Source organism: Rhododendron vialii, chromosome 8a, assembly GCF_030253575.1.
Source record: "Rhododendron vialii isolate Sample 1 chromosome 8a, ASM3025357v1".
NCBI lineage: Eukaryota > Viridiplantae > Streptophyta > Magnoliopsida > Ericales > Ericaceae > Rhododendron > Rhododendron vialii.
In genome coordinates, this window is record NC_080564.1 from 17,076,605 (window position 1) to 17,096,596 (window position 19,992).

The following is a 19,992-nucleotide window of genomic DNA, read 5'->3' on the forward strand; positions in this document are numbered from 1 at the left end:
TCAGAAAAACAAAACATTTCGAAGTTTAAACATAAGCACTAGATTAGTCCACCAAACCAGACAGATGGTATCCAACTAGGGCAATGCGTATAGTGGAAAGTAGACCTCTACAAGGTTAAGCAAACTGCAGAACACAGAATGGTTGTTTTAGTTAGTCAGTTGACATGTGTGGGAACACCTAATGAATGGTATAGCACCAGCCAAGAGTACTTGGCCGCAATGGCTTTCCTTCGAATATGTCAGTTAGAGATGATGATTCATGGTGTTTTATTTTATCTTTTTGGGTTAGAGAATTTAGGGTAAGAATCACTCAGACCCCTCATCTTTCACTCTCTATCACTTAACACCTTTCATCTTTAAAACTGATCAACCACACCTCCTCATCTATCAACCAGGATCACTTAACACCCTTATGTCCACATCTTTGCTATTTCCTTCCAAATTAATTTTTGTCACATTTACCCTTCATTTTGGAGGAAAAGTTCAGGAGGAGGGTTTTATAATGCCTTAACAGGTACATTTACCATGCCTTAGAATATTTTTTTTCTGGGTAAAATAACATATTGGTGACTATGTCGTATGTATATTAACAGAAACGAGAGTATGTAACTTCGTCGTATGTATAATTAACAGAAACGAGTGTGTTACACAAAAAGATGGTTTGAAAATTTAGCACTTCAAGAAATAGATCAAACAAATATCTCCATAAAGCCAACTTATGGTATGGAACTAGGGGATGGAGATGTCTGCTAGGTATTAAGAGGAGGGTTTTGTAAGCTTTAGGAGGGAAAGGATGAGGAGGGGGGAACTTCCTCTGATATAGAAAAAATTAATTTGGATGGAAGTAGCAAAGTTCAGTCCAAAATGTGGACTGAAAGGTGTTAAGTAATACCGGTTGTTAGATGAGGGGGTGTGGTTGATCGGTTTTAAAGATGAAGGGTGTTAAAGTGATAGCGAGTAAAAGATGAGGGGTTCTGAGTGATTTTTACCCGAGAATTTAAGATACGTACTCGATAGGAGCTGTTTAGATTAGATGGTCTTGCCTATATCTTTATTGTTGGATAAATTTATTATATACTGTGCTGAATTGAGTTGAATGAAAATATTCTGTCAACTTCCTCTCCTGGGCATGGCTATGATAACCGAACAAGTTAATTGTGTGTCACTCTCATCTGTCACTTACAAATTCCCATACTCCGCGTGTGCATCTCTTTCTCTTCTATTGGCTTTCATCGATTCTGTTTTCTATTAGGAGTATCTCATTTTCTCTTGCTTCACACTCCAATTTAGCCTAGTCTCTTACAACTTTGAAGTTGAGTTTGAGAGGCTAAAAGTGGAGTATGACTGTTATTATCGAGAATTAATCAACGTGTGCATGTGCCTTGATGAATTTAGAGCTTTTCTATGTAGAACTATATTGCTATGCTTCTACTGTTCTTTTTTCTTTCTGGCTGGGTGTATGCTTCTACTGTTCTACAATGTCATATCTATACTGCGATCATTGAAATGCTACTGCAAACGTGAATTTTCAGCGGATCGCTTTTTATTGTGTTATGGCGATAATCCAGAACAAGTCTTACAAATTCCACGGGTTGTAGTTTTTGTGTGTGTGTGATTGTTTGTCAATATTTCCAAGTGTCGCCTTGGTTGAGAATTTACATTTTAGAAGAGGGGGATCAAATCTTGTGTAAAAAAGTGTTTTTACGCTGTTATTCTCGTGCACATTCCATTTGGAAGGGGGACCCTTACCAAAAAACGCAATACACTGGACAGTCTCCATATTCTCCCTCCATGAATGGTGGAGAATCTCTTTTATTTGAGGTGAAAGTACACGGAGCCCCCCTCAATTATCACTTTTTTCAATAGAGCCTAATATTTAAAATCGCATATACAAACTCCCTCAACGATAACTGTTAACCAATCAACACTCTTTTGTCAAAAAGACCATTAAAATGAAGGGGTCGGCATGGACAAATTTTATAAATGAGGGGGTTAGTGTGAGAAAAAATTAAAGGGTAGAATTGTTATTTTCCTTTATTCTGTTAACAGAGTTGGCCAATTTTTCATTTCATATAGTTGAGGGGATTTGTATGGGCAGCTTTAAACATTATGGGGTCTCTATAAAAAAAATGATAGTTGAGGAGGTCTTCGTGTACTTTCACCTCTATTTGATGTCAAAAGAATAGCTCATCATAGAACTTCTTGTTGTATTGATGATTGGTAATAGGACTGCTCCAAAAATCCGGTGAATCGTGAAACTGATCCGGATCAAACTGATTCGTATCTTTTGAATTTTGTCCGTGGATTAATGGTTTGGACATAGATCAAAAAATTAGAAAACCGTGACTCGTATTTTGGTCCACGGATTTTCATTATGAAATAGTGAATTAACCGAATCAGACCGTGAGATATGTATTTATATAAATAATTTTCAGTATTGTTAAAACTTTGTATTTATGTATTTATACACTACTATATACACTACATAGTTACACTATATTTCATGTGGGGAACACTATGGGTCTTACAAAAATTAAAAAAAAGATCTATAAATTTTAAATATTGTTTTATAGGGTCTTGTAAAAAATCAGCTCCAACGAATATTGATTAGTATTATTCCCTCGGTTTCTAAATAAGTGTTCTATTCGCAAACCTAGACTTTTAAAAAGATGCATTTATTTCGTTAAATTTTTTTTTCCTTGCAAATGCAAATTAATAGCAATGAGTTCTATTAGATTGTGAAAAAAAAATCTAGATTTGCGCACTGGACACTTACTTAGGAATAGAGGGAGTATTTCTAGATTCGTAGGGGGTAAAACAGCGCAGTTGAGCAGTTTTGTCCATACAGATCGAGAAATAATATTTACTGACATTTGTTGGAGTTGATTTTTTTCAGGTTTCCATAAACTAATATTTTAAAATTTATGGATATTTTTCTGGATTTTTGTGGGATCCGAAGTGAGCTCTACATGAAATGGAGTGTACCTGTCTTTATTGTAATCTTATACTCATTGGGCCCATTTTCGGGTTCTGTAAAAATGATTCGAATCGTTCATTGATTTTATAATGTTTTTTCGAGTGGCCTGTAGAAAAATTAGCTCAATCCAATAACTGCAATTGCTTAATCCAATATACCGTTTTTTTCATTTAGATTCGAGGATCTTGAATTCTGAATAAAAAATTTATATATGGGAAATGTTACGTACCCAGAATTGAGACACATAAATTACCCGAAATAATAACACTTTAGTCTAAAATAATAACACCTTTGGTCCTCCACCCCTAAAAGGTTGTGGCCCCACCCACTAACTCATTAAATACTTGTTTCTCATTTTCTTTCTTTTTTTCCAAGGCCCAAAAATCATATGATGTCACCGAGCCACGTGCTTGACCTACAGTCACCTCAGCCTTACAGAACAATTTCTACTGCACACTTCTACAGAATGCTTGTAGGGCCCATTCCGGATTCCACAAAATCATTTCCATAAATATCGGTAAGTATTTTTTTTTTAAAAATTTGTGGGGGTGACACCGTTCAATAAAAATCTAGTTCCATGCTGTGCAGAAAATATGAAGACAAAAATTTAAGTGTAATGTCATATAATTACAATGTTTTTTCGTTGGATTTTTTTGAAAATAAAATAAATGGTTGCTTAACCTCTCTTATGATATGCAAATACGATTTTAATTTTTCTTAATTCAAACAGATCATTTTCTAAATTGCAATTATTACAATATTTATACATAGCATTGCATACCCGAAAATACCTAGTCGATCGAACCACGTTAGTTTGTGGAAAAAAATGTGTATTGAAATGGGTTACATAAAAATTTAACGTCTAAATGAGTAGTTGAGCAGTTCGCCCCTACGATTCTGGAAGAAATACTTACCGATATTTGTTGGAATTGATTTTTTACAGGGCCCTGTAAAAATTATTTTAGAATTTATAAGTATTTTATTGTATTTTTGTGAGATCCGGAATGAGTCTCATGCGCATTTGGTAGAAGTGTGCGGTAGAATTGTTCGGTAAGGCTAGGGTGACTGTGGGTCAAGCAGGTGGCTCGGTGACATCATATGACTTTTGGCCCAAAGGCTGGAAAAAAAGAAAAAGAAAAGGAGAAACAAGTATTTAATGAGTTAATGGGTGGGGCCACAATCTTTTATGGATGGAGGATCAAAAGTGTTATTATTTTGGACTAAAGTGTTATTATTCCGGATAATTTATGTGTCTCAATTCTTGATACGTAGCATTTATTGGATTATTGGATTAAGCACGCAGTTATCGAATGATTAGATTGAATCCCCACCCTAATTAGTTCAATAAAAGTAAATTGAGCCCTCAGATTTATGTATATGATTTAAAAATTGAGCTAAGTTATTATATAGAAATATATCGTAACAATGAACGGTTCAAATTATTTTTGCGGGTATACCATATGTCTAAATTATGACATTTTGTAATTTTCGTTATGTCAATTTTTGATTTTCTAATGTATATATGTATGATGCTAGTTATGACTTGTACTTTAAAATTAATCTTTTGAACAAGTCATCAGCAAGATTTCCATAGTTAAAAATATTATTATCATATAATCACAATTATTTGTACCAGAATTCATAATACTTATACCTTGACCAAATATATGCGTGCAAGATCACAAATTAAATAATGTTAACCACAAATGTTATAACAACACTGTAACAACTCCGATTTTTTTTTAATAAATAAAATCTCGTTGTTTATTCAAAATTCTTTAATTTCTCTTGGATGGCTTTATAATTTTCTCGTTAATTTCTAATAATCCGTTATGATTAGATTTGAAACTCCTACATTATATTTCTTGGCTAGAGATTCTACTTGACAAGTATAGTTAGCTTCTAACCAACTAGTTGGAGGAACCGAACTACCCATCCATTTAGTTACCTTTTAACCATTACCCATTGGACGATAAATGTTAGGGAAAACTTTATCCATTGGACAATAGAAAACCTAAATTTTCTATCAAAAGTATTTACTAGATTTTGTTAAAGTACCCATATATAGTTATATATACACATGCCTAAAGGACATATGGTATTATTCTAGTATATATAGTACATCACCCTTTTATTCATTGGTCAATAACTACTAGGAAAATTATTACCAATTGGATAATAGAGTTAGTCTTACCAACAAGTACTAGGGTTTATTAAATAAATCATTTTCTAGATTTCCCATGTGATGATATACTTATATATATATATATATATATATATATATGTGTGTGTGTGTGTGTGTGTGTGTGTACCTTATAGATTTCCTAGGTACACTAGTACAATATTATAATAAGAACATGTGCCAATTTGAACTATTTTAATAAAGGATTTTGATCTTATAATTTTTTATTGGATATTTAGAAATCTACCTAGATTGCATGGTACACACTTATATATATATATATATAAAAGAATAGTTTAATAGAAAAATCTTAACTTGAAATCCCATTAGATCACATAGTACCTTAAGTACATTCCTATATATATATGTTTACTTGTACCTAGAAGTGTATATATATATACATATATGTACAAGTGCTAGGAGAGAGAGAGAGAGAGAGAGAGAGAGAGAGAGAGAGAGAGAAGAAGAAGAAGAAGAAGAAGAAGAAGAAGAAAGGGAGATTTGGTTGTACCTTGACTTGACTTCCATGATCTTCTTACATCCTTTCAATCTATGATTATATATTCTTTCAAGCAAAAATCTATCCTTACATGTACAATTACCAATATAAAACCTTGTACCATCCTCATTTCCTCCACCAATCTTTTCAAAATCAAATCCAAAGTGTTAAATCTAGCCATACAAGCCTAGAACTTGGTAGAAAAGTGCAAACAAACCCTTGATCTTTTAATCAAAGCATGCCAAAAATTCAAGATAGGAGAGAGAGAGAGAGAGAGAGAGAGAGAGAGAGAGATTCGGGTGAGAGGGAGAGAGAGGGCATGCTTGGCCTATAAATAGCAAGCTTATTCAAGCTTAAACTTATACCTTCACTCCTTGCTCCAACTTCTCTCTAGAATTTCTAAGCTTTCCAAGTTCCAAAGTTCAAAGTTCCTTGAGTTTTCTTGAAATTCTTGAGAGATACCACCAAACCACCTCCAAAAACCACCCCTAGATCTTTAAAGTAGCCTAGTTTAGTTAACAAAGTTGTTTCTAGGAAGAGAAAATCCATCTATCTTCCTTTCAAAGCACTTCGGAGCTGTTACGCCGCCGATTCACAAAATCGACGACCTATTCTCAAAACCGACCAACCGCCAAGAAGTAAGGTAGAATCCCTTGTTCCCTAACTCAACATATAGCATAGAACCGTATGTTGAAAAATAGGATGTCTTTACTCTTTAGTTCAAAGTATAACATGAAATATTTTTAAGTAGATAAGGTTATCTATCGCTTATAATGTTTAGAATGCATGATGGTTAACAAACTCGTTTTGCTAATGGTGGTATGAACGTATTGAATAATGAACTTTTACTTCAATAAACATGTGTTGTTTTAAACTTTTCACAAAAGAGGAAAGAATGGATTTTTGAAAGATAAAAACGTATCGCTTGTTTAGAAGTATTCGTATTTTGATCTTTAAGATGGTTATAAGCATGCATACATGAATTGCTTGTATTACTTATGGTATAATATTGAGTTGGATGATCTTGCTAGTTTAGTTTCAAGATTACAATAAATGATTTATGTATACGTGAAAAGTCCTACCGCGGAGTCTGTGCATGTGACGAGACACAAAAAAATCAAGGAAGATAGAAACATGACACCTAGGGTGTTTTAATGACAAGGTGTATTCTGAAATCGCAATGTGGCCGGATTTGCCCATTGTGGGAGTGTGTGTGTTCCAATGGAAATCCGGATCAGCGGAACCATTATGAGGTTGTGTGCATTCCCATGGGAACCCGGAGCGGCGGAACCATGATGAGGAATGGCTTGGTTATCCGTGGAAAGGAGCCAATGCAATTTTTGTGTGCCAATGAAAACTCGGTGCTGCGGAACCATTGTGAGGATACTCAGGAGACCAGAACGGCAGAACCGAGGATAGGTGTGTTAAAACAATTTTGGAAATGTTGATTTGATAAGTGATAAATGGAGACACGGTCCACGACGAGTCGCGTAGGAGAAACTCATAAATCATAGACACCAACGATAGTTGATTAGCAAATGTGGATGTGTCATTATTAACTGTTTTTGTTAGATATGCATGTAATTTGTCGAAATCATTAATATTATGATCGAATGTGTGTAAGTTAAAAGGTTAGTGGGTATTGATTATTTTATTGAGCTCTCGTAGCTCATGGTGTTACCTTTGGTGACCCTGACATATTATACTGGTGGCGATGCTGGCATAATGTGTCAGACTTTGTAGATGATCAAGGTGAGCTGTACACCTTGGAGGTCTTTGGAGCTGAAGAGCTGGCTAGGATGGACGAGCAGGAGGAGCTGTAGTTAGGAACCCTAGTTTCCCTCCATTTTGTAATGAAAGTACTCTTATGAAGGTTGTGATATAATAATAAGCCAGACTTTATTTTGAAGTTTCAATAAAATTGTCTATTTAACGTACCCAAAATTGGGGGCGTTACAAACACCATATATTGACATTATCTTATCACAATGGATCGTACCAAAAAGATATTTCGTAATAAAATCAAAATATGTCGTACCAGAATCAACAATTGTTATGCCCAAGCAAAATACATGTGTAAAATACAACAATTTATGAGTTCAGTAGGCATGTTGTGCAAAATATTTTGTATGTTTGCCCAAAATTAAAAAAAGAAAAGAAAAAGGAGCTCCTTTGATTAAATGCTTGGTTAGGATGCCTTTCATATGGAAATCATACTGACAAGATTGAGTGGCATTAAATTTTCATCTAATTTTCTGAAGAAATGTTTTCTTTTCTTTTTTCTAATATAAAGAAAGAAATAAACATAATAAAATGTTTCGAGAATAAAAAAAAAAGAGAAAGAGTACGTACTATTCCTACACGTTCTAGTTATATAAAAATGCTTCAAATATATATACGCCTATTCATGATTCAAGCTAGTACTTTGCAAGAATCTTCTGCTCTCCAAGCATGAAATAAAGTATAAAACCACTATTTCAACACTATATATACAATTGCACGTTCTAGTACGTAGGGAATGGCTGTATTTCTTTTGCCTAAAACAATGTGGATATATACCAATTTACAAGCGCCATGGAAGAGACTTGATTTTTTACAACGGGGAGAGTACCCCTTTTATAGGCATAAAAGGGTCTTCCGATTACATCATAGAGTCCTCCGCCTACATCATAGAACAATACAACCATTATTACAAGTTACTATTACTAGTCCACCTACGTAGGACTTTTTCTACCTATTATCTGCAACTCTTAATACTCCTGACTACTTTTACATTTATGGACAATTCAACAGTATACACAAATTATATTAAACAGTACACACTAATAGTAAACCCCAATTATTCACCCTCTCTGGAAAAGAGGACAACACTTCCATACTTTATATTACACCACACAAAAGAGACAGCTAGTATGAGCACGTGATTGTCACTCTGAATCATCTGAGCTACTTTCTTCATCTCTGTCAGTCAAGTGATACTGGGTCAAAAGATAGCGAATATTTTGGCGCCATTCTTCCGAATAAGTATCATTGAATTTCCAGTTTGCAGATTCATAATGGAGGAGAGATGAGGGAACGTCTACAGGTGTCAATCCATTAAGTGAACACAGTGTTTGAGTCATGACTAGATAATTTCCACTGTGGATCTCAATGCTCGGAGACTCTTGATATGCTGAAAGGAATATAGTGTGATACTCCTTTCTCCAAGTGATAGAACCATCAGGATTAGAAAGACATCTGTTGTTGCGAGTTGTCCAAAATGCAAATTGGAGGTCTTCGTCTGGACCTGTGGGAACTTGTCTGATCTTCTGTTGCCAGTAGGGTATGCTTCCAAAAAGCAGAACAAATTTCAAAAAGAAATCTTCTGGAGGTTGAACTTGATTGAACGCCGCATGAGCCAAATAGACCAAGACTACTGATTTATTAAAACAAGCACTTATAGTATACACATCGACTAAATACCATAAGAGGAGATAGGCTTCTTTTTTGAAATAAAAGACATTATGGTAAGACACTTCAAACTGGGTGAGAAAATGATAGACAGGATGGAAGGGTAGACATTTATGGGACCTTCATCAAGACCATATTTGAAAATATAGAGATGTTGAAGGTTTTGACACATTTGAACACACCTAGAAAGAAAGGGTTAACTCTAAAATATGACACTGAAGGTAGACAAGAAAATTGACTGGATGGAAGCAGGAAATCATGGGAAAGCAACCAGGAACAAAGGAATGTGATTTTGTTTTTGAAAACTGGTTTATTTCTTTTTTGAGCCTTGACAAAAAATCAGGGAGGACATTTGTTTTTCCTTTTATGTGAATAGTATCAAAACTCCAATTGGAAAACCAATTTGCCCATCTGAGTAACTGTGCCTTTGGAAGGTGCTTTTGTTTGAACTTGAGCATACTGGGAAAACTCATCATATCAGTCTCAATTAGGAAATGATGACCGATTAGATGAAATTCAAACTTCTCAATGCTCCTTTTGATTGCCAGAATTTCTTTGTAAGTAAAGTGGTAATGAAGCTCTGCTGGAGAGAATGCACCACTCTTGTATCCACAAATTCTGCGCTTTTGATCTGTGTTTTCTTCTAAAAGAACTGCTCCCCAATATAAATCAGAGGCATCTGTCTGAAGGACTCTTTTTCCATCTGAAGGTATGGTTAATGGAGGAAGAGTTTTGGCTATGGCTTTGAGGTCTTTTACAGCTTTGGTACAAAGGGCTGACCAAGGAGGAGGGATTTTCTTTAGTAAAGCTGAGAGAGAAGTTCGGTATTGGGCTAGGTTGGGAATAAAATCAGCCATATAGTTAACAATTCCAAGGAATTGTTGAACTTGTTTGACTGTGAGATTTTCATCTGAAAAATGGTCAAGTTGGAAGGCTATATGAGGCTGGAGGGTATATTGACCTTTAGAGATATGCATCCCTAAAAAATCAATTTCTAGTTGAGCAAGAAACATTTTTTTCTCTGAAAGCATGATACCATGGGTTTGGACTAGGGAATGGAAAATTTGTAGTAGGACAACATGAGACTCAATATCTGGAGAAAAAAAGTAGGATATCATCTACATAGATAAGGGCTGAGGATAGAATTGGAGCAAATACCCGAATCAAGGCCTTTTGAAATAAGGATGTGGCTGTTTTCAATCCAAAATGCATGACTGACCATTGGAAGTGGTGATCTGGAATGCAAAACCCAGTTTTAAGGCGATCATCTGGATGGATGCCGAGCTGCCAAAAACCTGCTTTTAGGTCAAACTTTGAGAAAATTTGAGCTTTAGGCAAGTTTGCAAAAAGAACACTTCTCCGAGGAAGAGAGAATTTGTTATCCTGTAAAAAATGATTAAGAGGCTGGTAGTTGATAACCAGGCGAAGCTTTCCTCTTATCTGCTCTAATCTTTTGTTCACATAAAATGCTTCACATGCCCACTGAGAGGTTGTGGGCTCGATCAATCCTTCTGATTGAAGTTGCTGGAGTTCTTGAAGAGCAAGCTGGTAGTGTTCTGGGTTCATTCCATGGTGGGTGGCTTTGGTGGGATTAATATCTTCATTTTTCTTAAAGGGAAGAGAAATGAAGAAATCTGAGTTTTTTCAAAGTGGGTTGGAGCATTTGGTGAGGAATTGGGAATGAGATTCAGCACAGGAAGTTTGGATTATGGCTTCTTTGATGGTGGAGAAATTTTCTATGGAAAAGAGATTTGGTTGGGTGATCCATGGTAACAAGTAGTTTTTGTATTTCAAACCTTTTTTGAGCCAGGAAATTTTGCTGAGATTTTGGAGAATATCAAAGCCTAACAATAAATCTTTTCCTGGGAGATCAGAACCATAGACTTGGTGTTTTATGGTGTATCCTGAGAAAAGTTGAATGGAAACAAGCTTACTTATCAAAGTGATGACAAATGTTTCTCCATTAGCTGCTGTAAAGGGTCTGAAACATGACTGTCAGTAAGACCTGGGGAGGATTGCTGGGTTGAGAATGGAGGCTGCTGCACCAGTATCAAAGAAAGCGATAACTGGTATGGGTTTCTCATATTTTCCAAGCAAGATTTTGACCTTGTCTAAAGGTTGAGCTAGCATGATGTTGGAAAATCCAATTGTTTGGACTTTATAGGGGAATGAGTCAGGATCATCAGAAGAGTCACCTGATTCTGAGGAATCGTCTGAATCATCAAAAGTGAATGCTAGGACCGCTTCATCTGTTGCTTCATCGTCGATAGAAAAAAGAGATTCGACATCAGCATTTTTAAGATCATCATCAATGAGAGCCAAAGAGTTCACCATTTTATCTCTTGCTGCTTTATTTGGACATTGTTTTGCAAAGTGCCCCTTCTTTCCGCATATGTAGCAGCGATCAGACTTTTGCTGCCCTCTGAACTTTTTCTTCTTGAAAAATTTCCATTTTTTTTGGCGTGAGAACCTGCCAGATTTTGGAAACTTTGAAAACTTGCCAAGAGACTGGAACTTCCATTTCTGAAAGTGTTTGGACTTCCGGTATGAAGGACGGCAAGTGCACTTCTTGTCTTTGCACTTTATGGATAAGTCTGGTCGGTCACATGCTTTGCCAAGAAGTTTTCCCTGTTCTTCAAGAGTTCTGCGGAATTTCTGGTGATTGCACAATTTTCCAAGGCAATCAAAGAGTGTTGGTAGATACCACCAAGAGATGTTGCATTCAACGTCAATCCTTTTGTCTGAAGTAACCTTGTTGTCTCATTTCCCAATGGTTCAGGAAGGGAATTGAGAAAGGCTTGCTTGAGATTGACATCATCCATGCCGTTGAGAAGATAAAATCTCTGAGACATGCGGTCATAATGAATCTCGAGATCTTTCCTTTTGAATGAACAGCACTTCATGCTGAGATATTCCTCTCGAACAAACTCTTTTGTGTTGTTGTGGTCACCAAGAAACTCAGTATGCAAGACTGAAATGAATTGATCAAGGGTTGGCAATTGTTTAAGTTGTAGCTGTCGGTACTCACCCAGAGCTAAGTACCATTGACGGAGACGGCCGAGGAATTTCGCTATACACTTAGTAATGACATCACTGAGTGTAGCATTAGGAGAGAGCATAGCAGCTGTGCACCAAGCATGAATCTCATAAAGTTTATCCAACCATTTTGAGGGGGAAATGGTATCAAAAGAGAAACCTTAGGTATGGATGTTGGAATGTGAGAAGGAATCAAATGTTGGAATTTCAGGGGGTGTATCAAACTCAGGACCTTCTTCAATGATGGGATCTTCAACATGTTCTTCTGAATTTTCAGGGTTCATCATGAAAACATGAGGAATGGGCATCGAGTCAATGGATTCAGTATCCGATTCAGGCTCAATGGTTGGTTCAGGAGATGGAGCTTTTGGTATAGTGGTTAAGGTATGTAGAAGAGAGGAGATTGGATTTTTGGAAGGGTTAGGAGTTGGCTGAACCATTAACTGAGGTGACTTTGAATTTGGGTCAGATGGTTTGGAAGGAGTAGAAGTAGTTGGTGTAGATGTAGATGTAGATGGTGGAGACGGAATTGCAGGAGGCTGGACAGGTTTTATCTGGGGCTTTGGGAAAGGAAGTTTTGGTGGAGGTGGTCTTTTTGGTGGGGGAAGAAAAGCTGATGAGCTTCCAAAGATATTGGACTCACCAAATCCTGAAGTAGGATTTATAAGTAAAGGTTGAGACATTTGAGGATACCCAAACAAACTTTGTTGAGAAGAAGATGTGAACATGTCAAACGGGCTTTTTTGTTGAGAATTCTGCTGAGCTTGGAGAGAATGAAGCTGGTTCTTGAGATGCTTCATTTCAGCATCCTTGTGGTAAAAGGCTGCTGAAAATGCTTGGTTGGCATAGGCCATCTGGAGAAGTTCCTGGTGAACATTCTGAATTTTCTGCTGCAAATCTCTAATAAGAAGTTCCAAGATTGATAACTTCTTATGGACAACATTCTTCAAATTTTGTTGGGAGTTAGCAATTCTCTGAAGAATTTTGTTCTGAGCCAGAGAATTTGCTGACTGCCAATTTATTGCTGCTTCTGCTGCTGACAGTGCTTTGGTACTACCATCAGGAAGAATGGTAGTAGAGTCTGGAATTTTATGGCGATAGGTTGTCCTTTCTTGGGAATTATGAAATTCCAAAGGAGGAAAATCTGCTTTAATCTAGGAAGAAGTTGAGGTGAACATAAAACATCCACTCGGTTGAGCAAAAGAACCATCATCAGAGGGAGGTTGAGGAGGAGGTGGAGATTTACACGGAGTGGGAGGCGATGAAGGACATATGGAACATGGACATGGATCTTCAAAGTCCTCGTCATCTTTTAGGAGACTGTCTTCTAGACATTCTTCACAGTCACAGGCATCAAAATAACAATGACCTGTTTCTGGATTTTTGAAATAGAAGACTGGAAGGCCACTGGGATTAAAGTATTTAATTAGGGGACCAGGCCTAGAACCATCTACAAATATGTTAATTCTTGAGGGAAAAATGACAGGATGGGTGGAAGATGAGGCAGAGGTTTCTTTTGGAAAAGTGATTTCCACAGTACCATCAGGTTTGGTGATGAAAGTTGGATTTGAAGATTGGACAGGTATGGGCTTGTTTTGATTTTTCTCATAAGCTGTAACCCAAGATTCTGGGAGAAGCTTAAGAAGCTCAGGACGGGAAATCTGTCTCGGAACATGGACACAAGAGGCTTGGTGAGGTGCGTTTATAGTGAGGAAAAGGGCTTCATCTGTGGAGGATGGTAAGGACATGTCAAAGGCATGGTTTTGAAGACGATAGGCCATTTGGTAGTGAAGGGTTGCTACATATGTGGAGGAGATTTGGGAGGCACCACCAATTTGAACTTGGACCTTCAAGGTGGATAGCAGATGAGGATCTGCTAATGGCATGTTGAAATTGGGGTAGAAGGTAAAAATCACAGTTCCAGCATTGAGGGTGGTTTGGACTGTAGCGATACATGCGTGCTGATACTATAGAAACCTGGTATCGACCAGAGCAAGTCTGGAAGTAACAGGCAAACCTTTTCTGCCATGAAAAGTAACAGCAAGTCGAATTGCACCAAAGTGTAGATGGGTAAATCCTTGTTGTTGCCAAAGGCGAGGCAAATCAACCGGGATTTCCAAAGGTAAAAGTTGTTCAGCTTCTGTAGCTGCTATGAAGCATTGGTCAAATTTAGAGGCTTGAACATATTCTTTTACGGAGGTTGGTCGTTTTGTGGAGAAAAGTTGGGTGACGGTCTTCTTTACAGAAGTTTGTGGTCTGACAAAAGCATTATAAGGATTTAGAAAAGGAAGATCAGTAAGAGGAACCTTACTATCATCAGGAAGGTATTCAAACTCATACAAATATTCAAGATTAGAAGAAGAAGATGAGGAATTTCTACTGGTAGAGGAACATGAAGGGATTAAAGATGACGTAGCAGAGGAGTGAATGGTAAACAGATGATTCATTTTTAAGTAGAAATCTGGGTTCTCCTTTTCCTTAGTACAACAAACCTTTTCTTTTTCAACGTAAAGTCCTTCAACAGATGTTGATTAATAAAATTTTGTATACCAGGGTAAATAAACCGAGACACACCGCTCAATAGCCAAAAGTCTCAAGGTACTTTAACCCACTGATACAAAATTCTTTTAACCAAAATAGTTGATGAAGTTTCTGATGTGAAGGATCCTTAAAAGGCAACCACAGAGCATATGCTTCAAGTTTTTTCTTTTAGAAAAGATTTGAAGTAGTTTTGGAAAAGAAGTTCCCAGAAGAGGGTTTAAGCTAGAATGGAAGACATGACTCTGATACCAAGTTTACAGACACGAAGTGGGTACAAACACTAAGTAAGTTAGGATCAAAGAGAGAACATAAGACACATAATTTTATTATGAAACACTGACCAACCATAGAAGAGACAACCAACAAGAAGAAATTAAAGAAAAGAGATCATCAATTCACAAGGGCTACTTTCAGCTGCATCGTAGTAGGCTAGGTTCCACACTAGCTAAGGGGTCCAAGTCCAACCCTTGTGCTCATCCTAATGTAGAGCTACGATTACTGCTAACCATTAATTAATTGAATTCACAATTGATGACACTAGCTCGACTTAAAATGTAAGGCTATTGGTACCATCCTATGAGATGGGAATAGAGAAAGCCCAAACTTTTTAATACTGTTTTTAATCTAATCACGTTGTTTTATACATACTCATAGTACTCGATCTATTTAAAAACCAAGAATTCGATTATTCATCGTAAGTAACTCATAGCATGATGGCCATGTACGTACATCAATCGATGATATAATCTATCTAAGTTAGTAGTATTAAAAAGGGCAGTGAACATAGTGCACCACTAGAAGTATGGCAGATGGTAAGCATAACATTTTTGAACTACTACTACGGACAGTGGTATTTTAAGACATTTTCATTGGGATTGGGTTCTGGTTAGTAATAATGCTGAAGGACAAACATTGTAGCCCTAATGGACATTTTGGGCAATTTATTATATCTTATGGGTCAAAATATGTATTGAGGAAATTTCACAAGCGAAACACCCCCGCCCTTTTTTTCCGCCCCCATGCACCATTAAATGAACCCCAAAGCCAACTTCACTCAGCTATAAATTCAGATGAAACCCAAAGCCAACTTCACCACCCCACCTCAAACGGATCTCTCCTCTTTCTTCCCCTCATTACCATCACTCGTCTTTTTGCTTTCGTTAGGGAAGTGTGAGAAAATGAAGGCATCATACATAGTTGCTGTGTTTTCAGTGCTAGTGCTCTTCTTGGGGTATGAAGCACAGGTGACCATGGCTGTGGTATGCAACCCGTCGGCACTGAGCTCGTGTGCCGGTGCCATCACGTCGTCCACACCTCCATCGAAGCTATGTTGCAGCAAGTTACAGGAGCAGAAAACTTGCCTTTGCCAGTATACCAAAAACCCTAAACTCAAGAAGTTTCTTGCATCTCCTAATGCAAAGAAAGTTGCTACCACTTGTGGGGTTGCAGTCAAGTGTTAGATTACGTATTTGCCTTGAGTACTAGGCATCTATCAGCTTTACAGAGTACCTACGCTATGGTTGGTTTTTGTTTATGTAGTATCTGATATATCAGATACCTAGCTCTGCATGAGTATGCACGAGTTAAATAAAGTTAATAATTTCACTCCCTTGTGTTACATTACACCTTGGATTATCATTCGTATCGTGTACTGGTTGTAGTTATGGTTTTATATATATGTGTATTAGAATAACTTTTTTACTCTCTCTCTCTCTCTCTCTCTCTCTCTCTCTCTCATATATATATTTATATATTCTCCTTCTTATAAGGATTATCTTATTTTAATAAAATGCGGACCTCCATTTCCCGATCAAATTTTGATGATCCAAGCTGCTCAATGTGTTCAAAACGTGATTTTTAAGGTACTTGCGGGAAATCAGCAAAAAAAAAGACCGGTAAGAGCTTCATCCGAGCAGTTTTTGTTTATTTTTTATCTAACGGTTCAAATAAAAACTGCTCAAATCAAGCCATTTCCGGACATTTTTTTTGCCAATTTCTCGCGGGTATTCTTAAAATCACGTTCTGATCACATTGAGCGGCTCGGATCATCGATATCAGATCGGGAAAGACGAGAAATGGGAGGTCCGCATATAAGGTCCTTATTTTAAGGTCCTTACTTGAAGATTTCTGTATATACATATATATATACACAAATTATCAAGTGAGGGATCCCTCACTTTGTTAAAATGCGGGACTTTCATTTTCCGATCAAATTTTGAAAATCCGAACCGTTCAATGTGTGCAGAATGTGATTTTAAGGGTCCCCGCGAGAAATCAGCGAAAAAAATGACCGGGAATGGCTTCATCCAAGCAGTTTTTTTTAACCGTTCAATGAAAACTGCTCGGATGAAGCCCTTCCCGGTCATTTTTGACTATATATATATATATATATATATATATATATATATTAATCAGCTTCTTATAAGGGATCGGGAAATGATTTTGCCACTCCCTTTTTTGTTAACGCCACTCCCTTGCAAGTGTATTTTTGGTGCAAAAATACATTTGTATGGGAGCGGCGTTAACAAAAAAGGGAGTGACAAAATCAGCAGCCAAGGGATCCCTTACTTAGCTTAAATACAGACCTCATAGATTCCTATCGAATTTTGATAATCCGAACCGTTCAATATGATTAGAATGCGATTTTAAAAGTCCCCGAAAGAAATCAACAAAAATTTGACTAGAAAGAGATTCATCCAAGCAGTTTTTATTGAACGGTTCAATAAAAAATTCTTCAGATCAAAAACTTCTTGGTCAATTTTTTGCCGATTTCTTGCTAAAACCCTTAAAATCACGTTCTGAACACATTGAACGGTTCGGATCATCAAAATTTGATCGGGAAAGGGAGAACCGTACTTAAAGTCCTTACAAAAAGTTTTCTGTATGTATATATAAATAGGGAACTTCTAATAAGCTCGCCCTTATTTTTGTTAAATGCGGACGTCGCTGCATGGCAGCCGTTGGATTGTGAGTTCAATGGTCCAGATCTGCTGATGGTCATAAACTATTGATGACCATCAGCAGACATTGAAATCACGATCCAGCGGCTAAGATCACAAGTCCACATTTTGTCTGTACATCTAAGATCGACCTTAGTAGAAGCCCACTCTCTCTCTCTCTCTCTCTCTCTCTCTATATATATATATATATATATATATATATATATATATATATATATATATATATATATATATATATATAAAATAAAACAGAGCTGCTTTTGAATCCCAAATATAACTAACACTCCAGATTTATCCCCTCGTTCTGCATAAATCTCCACCCTCCATTCTACAAAATGGCATTTTAGTATATACCGTACTTTGTTTTTTATGGAAAAAAAATAAAGATCACATTTATGGTGGAACCGAAATCTTGGACTCTGTTTTTGAATTTTCATTATTTTCAAATGGGTAAGATTTGAAACTGAAATGGAACATTACTTTACCAAAACTTCATCTTCTTTGATAAAGGTAATGTTAGTCAATACATAAATCACATCCCTCCTAATCTAATGGAATTTTCAATCTATTATCTCATTCAAATACAAATTTTGTCATAAATTATGGAAAGTAAGGTAATTTTGTGATTGATTCCATAATCTCCAAATGCATATAGGTATCCACTGATCAAAAAATTGTTTAATTAATATACTCACTTATAAGAAACTTTTAAAAAAAGAAGACTTACAGCTAATCATTTCATCTTTAATTTATGGGATTTCTAATAGAGAGAGAGATGGTTAGTTTGTTCTTAGAGACATTCAACGGGGAGATCATGTGCAACCAAAGTGAGTGTGATTTACATAATTTTTCTACGATTTTACTTTCTTACGTATACAAAAAAAAATTCATGAATTTTTATGGTTTTAGACGTCGTTTACAGATTTGCTGAGGTTCTTCTGAGCACACCAAACATCAATCAAGGTAATGGCATGAATTTAATCTATTATAATGTTTGCTCACGCGATGTGTGATTTTTTCCTAATCTTAATTTAATTTTTGCCTAATCTTAATTTGGTACAAGCTTTTGTTAATTGGGAATGAGCTTTCTCTATTATCTATTGACAATATCAATGTTTGGATTGCCCTCTTTATAATCGCTTTCGGGGGACACATCGCAGGCAAGAAAAATGTTATACCCATATATTTTGTCATTTTATTATTATTGATTTTTTTCCCTACCCAAAATCAATATTGTTAGTTATAGTTAATGAAGTTTAAACCCCTATCAAATGCATGAAGTGTATGGTGCCTACCACTGACTAACACTCCACTTGCTATTATTGATCTTTTCCATTTTGTTTTTTTCTTTTATCTTTTTACAAATCTATAATTCAAAATACTTCTTGAAGAAAGTTTTTTTTTTCCTTTTTGGTAAGTGATCCAGCCATTAATGTTTATTCACACTTTAATTTTTGTTTAATCTCAAAAAATTCTAACGAGATTTTTTCTTAACAACAAACATCTTTGTATTAACTTTTGTTATTATTATTTTTTTTTTGTCATCTTTGCATTACAATGTTTGGATGGGATGTGCGCATTGTAAGGCGAATTTCTTAGAGGACACATAAGATGGTTGTATTTGTGGTTGAACCACGTAAAGTCAAAGGAGCAAATAGATAAGCCCTCAATTTTCTATAATTTAATTGTGAGATATTTTTATGTTGTAATTTAAAAGTTTAAGTTTGAAAATTAGGTTTGTTTCATGTGACACTTCAAAAACATTGAAACACCCTCATTATGTATATTTAAGCACATGTGTATTGCCCACAAATATGTGTAATAATGTTTCTCTTTTTTCTCACAATATTAATAAAAGAACGACCTCCTTATATTTTGCACAATTTGTTTCAAAAGTATCAATACTATGACAGTCTTGCAATTTTATTCTATTACATTATGAATCTTGACAGTTGAAGGCCAAACGGTTAAAAGTTAAAACTCATACAATCAGTTTGTATGATCCATATGTAATGTTTTACGAAGTTTTTTTGCAGAGACATGAGAGAGGTAGAGATCATTTTTCATTTACAAATTCAAAATGCACATGTATCTTTAGTGTTGAGATCCTTTTGTTGAACTCCGGTTCATAGCATGGATTTGTTGCTAGAAAAAATCCAAAAGAAACGAAAACAAAAGAAAATCATTGGAATATGGTAGTGGAGGTGGGTGGGTGCATGAGTCATACTGGTTTCAAGCTGGAAGGTAGTGTCAGCGGAACATGAGTTTTACTATTGCTAGAGGCAGATAAGGATAGAGATTTGACGATGGAAAGTATTGGATATGGATTCAAAAAACATCTAATATG